The following is a 5,000-nucleotide window of genomic DNA, read 5'->3' on the forward strand; positions in this document are numbered from 1 at the left end:
AAATAATTGCCGTTTTGTCCAGTTCCCTGTTAAAATGTGACAAGAGCACTTTGAAGTCGCGTCTTAAGTGACTTGGAGAGCGCCATCTTGGATATGACGTGTTATGACGTAGCAATAGTCAACAAACGTGTTCGACCTTACTAAATTTTTCGTTCCGCGATCACTTTCTCAATGTTGAGTGCCCTTTCTGCTTCGAGAAATTCAAGTGTAAGATGAACTATGATAAACGCTATTCAGTGTGGTTCAATAGGTAGTAGACCATATAGGCCATAATTGCGACAGAAATGTCACTAAATACTTATAGATTTTCTAGTCAATCAAACTAGGCGGCAAAAATCAGCCAGAGCAAATGTAAACAAGACAAAAACCTCGAACATGCGACAAAGAAATATTCGACAAGCGTACCTTTTTCACTTTCTTCCTTCAGCCACAGCCGTTTTCGATGCTTCAGCAAACGCATTTTTTTGCTTTCACACGGGGAAGCGCTTAATTTAGTCGACGAAACCTTCAAATGTTGCTCAATACATGTAGCAAGGCTTTCTCACATCAACAATTACCGGCGCAAATAAAACGTGGATGGATTCCTTAAACGTGATTATTGGATTATATTGGAGCGAGAAAACTGAATCAAGCCATATATAGACGACTTTCACTGTTATGCGCTTTCAAGTTATGCGTAACTTGAAATGTGGTTAAATTTTGTTAGCAGCATAGAAACTACTGAAACGATCGTTTGTTTTAAAGTTATAACAGGGATCTCGTAGGAAGCCACGGTAGACAGATTAAACTTGATTTCCAGGCATTTATTTCACAGCAATGAGCGCGGGATAGCACTGCAAGCTCTCTTTCGCTTTGTAAAACTCCTGCACATAACTCACATATAAAACCCTGTTTAAACATCTCTTGAGAGGTGGAGTCAATATCAATACAACTTTGCCTCTGGATGAAGATTCAAGTCTACAAAGTATTGCTCTCCTCGCCTGCGTTTTTCCTCTTTACATCAAGTACATTTAGTCATCCGGAGAAATCCTTGACTATACCCAAAAACAAAGACGGCGGACCGGATTTGAATTTAAATTTGCCTATTTTTGAAGTGTTATTGATGGCTATTAAAACACATTTAGTGCAAATGAGTGGTCAAGTATGACAATAGAGGTAAAGAACTTTCGATTCAGAGAAACTTTTTCTAGACCCACACTTTCCCTTTAAATGCCGTACTTTCACCTTAACTAGCGCTCCGTTAGCTGTATACTCCCAACCGGCTCAATTAAACACCGATTTCAGTACCGGAAGCGTTGAATATTAACCGCTTAGTAACCGGGAGCGAGGGCCGTACTGCCACGACCTCGGGCCAATATTCCCCAGTCCCCAGTCGTGGCAGTACGGATCGAGCGAGGGCCAATATTTCCAGTTCGAATTTGTGCGACTTTTGGCAGCGACAAAATTAGCGAAAGCAGCGTTGTCGCCCCGTGTGTACACTTTCGGCAACAAGTCGCTGCGACAAAATATCAATGAACCAATGAGAAAGCGTCATATGGTCCTCCATATTGAATTAGAAAACCAGTTCACATTCCCCAGAGACCTGTCGCTGCACTTGTCTCCTGGTGTATCTCGGCCTTTAACACCGTAACAGGTAGCTTTAGCATTTAACAGGGACCAAGACGTTATTCAAGTTTCGCTTAAAATGATCGACAGATTCGACATTTTTTAAGCTATCGGGCAAGTTATTCCATAATGTGGCCCCGCGATATCTACATCTGCATCTACATCTTACGGCACTCGGCAAAGACCCTTTTTGACTTATGGCTTTTTTGCTTAGGTGGCCTCGTACACCAAAAGCCATTTCAGAGATATCACGCCAAGTCGTCCACTTTTAATGGAGAGAACAGGACAGTCACAACACCGAAGACTCCATCCACAAATCTTCTCTACTAGTGTGTGGGCTTTTCAACGACTCACTGGGAACTTATGAACATGAAGGATATTTGTGAAAAGACGCTTGTAGTCCTTATCCGAGAAGACTTGAAAGTCTAACCAGTTGCAGATCAAATTACAAAGGCAGCACTTGGTCTTCTCAGTTATTTTAAAATCCTGAGTGTTTATCCGCCCGGGGCTCGAACCCACTGTCTCCCTTATGACAGCCCGATGCTCAACCAACTGAGACATCCACAAGTACAAGGCAGGATTATACAGGATTAGTATAAACACACAGGTGATTATACAAAATCGCGCGCTCTCATTGGCTCGCTATCTCGGATTATCAGCCGATAATCACCTCGACGGACAAAATGGCTGCTCTAGTAGTCGATTTGCCACTGTAAGTGAAGATGACTTCGCGTTGAAATGTTTTTTTTTCTCTTGTTTGAAATAATCACCTGTGTTTTTATACTAAAACAATTATTCGCCTCAGTCTCAGTGATTATCGGTGAATATTCACCTCGACTTCGTCTCGGTGAATATTCATCGATAATCACTTCGCCTTCGGCGAATAATTGTTAATTATACGTTTTACAAACGTTGGCCGTGTAGCACTTATATTTCAACAGACTTAACTGATTTTTGTGTAATGTGAAGTGCTAGTTTTGTACCCCATATGAACCATGTGAGCGTTTGCCCTAGTAATGGAAACGGGCCCTCACAAGGACAGAGAAAAACTCTGACCAAGGTGGGAATCGAACCCACGACCTTCGGGTTAGATCACCGCTGCTCTACCGACTGAGCTACAAGGTCAGAAAGAAGTAGGCTGTGGACATTTACATCTTCAGTTCCCACGAATTGCTCCCATCTGACCTTGTAGCTTAGTCGGTAGAGCAGCGGTGATCTAACCCGAAGGTTGTGGGTTCAATTCCTACCCAGGTCAGAGTTTTTCTCTGTCCTTGTGTGGGCCCATTTCCATTAGTAGGGCAAACGCTAACATGGTTCATTTGGGGTACAAAATTAGCACTTCACATTACACTCTAATCAGTTAAGTCAACTGAGACATCGGTGGGCGTTTCAATTTACTCTCCAAAGATCCACACCGTTCATACCAACTTTATCCCTGACAAACTGGTACACTCTTTCCAAGCCGAACGACTCAGAATAATCGCGAAATGAAATAAATAAAATAACGCAAAATTATATTTTCAGATGACCAGCGTTTTGGCGGCCTTATTCTAAAAGCTTCGGTAATTCCGAGTCTTTCTGTGAAGAAAACTGGTGTGACGGGTGTGGATGTTTGGAGGGACATTTAAATTAAAACTTATTTGAATGAGAACGGCAAATAAATATACTAAAATGGGAAACGCATAAGCAGGAAGTGCAGAACTATTGTTGGCAATAAACTTATTGTTTTAGGGCGCCTTTGTTCTTTCGGAAGTTCCTCTTTTCTACGACTAATTGGAGTCACGGGACTGTTTTCACTTGTAAACGATGTTTTGCACTTTTTAAGCATAAATAATCAAGAACAGCGAACAAAGTATGCAATCACTATCTTTAATTATTTTCCCCTTCTCTCACAGGCATCAATATCACATGCATGCATTTTATTCAAGCTATATGAGGCATCAACCTCTTATTTCCAGCTAACAAAGCTACTCCATTAACTCTCAAATCGTAATTGATATTTATTTCCTTGTGACTCCATGAAGCGTCCTGTGTCCTGCAATGATCAAAAAATTAAGAAAAAGAACGAGAGAACGTATTAATCAGTTGCCGATGAAGACGGATCCATTCTCTTCGAGGTACCAGGAACGATTTCGAGCTCGATGGTTGTGGAACTTGATGTCCACTTGATCGAGCTCGATACTCGACATACGCGGGCACGCTCAGTTGCGCAGATATAGACCGTATTCGAAAATTTCCGGATACGGCTACCGAATTCGCCGGGTCCGTGTGGACGGAAGCCGTATACATATTGGAAAAAGTAATTGCGGATACAAAAATGTCCGGATACCTGGACTGGGACTTTGTTAAATCTCTTCAAGGTCAATTTGGACGAGCTCTATTTTCTACACAATTGTAAACAAGACATCAAAGCAATAATTACAGATCTACAATCTTGGACAAAATTGTTGAGAAAACTCTGCTTTTGGACTAAACTCCGATCACGAGTATGAAAAATAAACTCTCTTTTTGCCCCCACCCCCCCCCCCCCCTGATCAATTTTGCTAGACGAAACAAAGCATGTTGAACCTGGGCTTATCAACATTGGTTGTAGGGGGGAGGGGGATCGCTAATAATGTGCGATATTGAGGACGTAGTGCGCAAAATAACCCCTGTTTTTAATATTCTCAACCCTTTTTGTCCAAGATTGTAGTTAAACCTTTCCATTCATCCAGTTTGAGGGCAAAAACAAACTTAAATAGAACAACGTATTCTGAACACCACCCCCTAGCGTGGGAAGAAAACGAGATGGGAATCAAATTTTCCTTGCTTCAAAACTGAAAAAGAGGAACTTGTAAGATGGCCTACGTATGAATAAGAGCCTTGTAAGTTAAAAATAAACCCGTGTCAAACTCACATATAGCAGCTTATTCTATAAAACTACTATCTTCCAGAGAGGTCATTGAACTGAGCAAAAATCAACAGCTACTGTCCTGTTTGGCTTTTACCTTCGTCAAGTGTGGCAGTAGGCTTGATTTCCAGCCGTTTTGGGACTTAACATCCTCCTCCCAACAACGACTGGATCACTGGTACGTGTCGTTTGTCCGTGACGTAGCACCCGTCGCAATTGAATTTAGTATTCAGCCAATTGTATTTTGAACTTGGCAGGCATGCGACTTTCTGATTGGTGGAAAATGCAATTGGCTGGACCAGTAACCCAGCCGTGGTGTGCAGGGAGGAATGCGGGCGCACAAAAGAAGCTGATCAATCGAGCTTAGAGAAATATCTGTTGCCGGTAAAATCCGTTTTCAGGTTGAATCCGTTTTAATATAGGTTAAATTGATTCTCATTTTACCTAGGTTGAATACGCACTCAGATAGATTGAAGAAATTGTTTGGAGCCTAAATTAAGCCCAG

General features: G+C 41.8%; 1 protein-coding gene across 2 annotated transcripts in view; it reads right to left on the reverse strand.

Moving 5' to 3' along the window:
* Nucleotides 1–3,457: 3,457 nt before the first annotated feature.
* LOC138000590 (pancreatic triacylglycerol lipase-like) overlaps nucleotides 3,458–5,000 on the reverse strand; it is a 66,952-nt gene continuing 65,409 nt past the window's right edge. For both annotated transcript variants that reach the window (XM_068847120.1, XM_068847119.1), the window contains exon 8: nucleotides 3,458–3,640. The gene's annotated coding sequence lies outside the window, so the exon portion shown is untranslated. The remainder of the gene's footprint in view (nucleotides 3,641–5,000) is intronic.

This window comes from Montipora foliosa, chromosome 4 (assembly GCF_036669935.1).
Source record: "Montipora foliosa isolate CH-2021 chromosome 4, ASM3666993v2, whole genome shotgun sequence".
Taxonomy (NCBI): Eukaryota; Metazoa; Cnidaria; class Anthozoa; order Scleractinia; family Acroporidae; genus Montipora; species Montipora foliosa.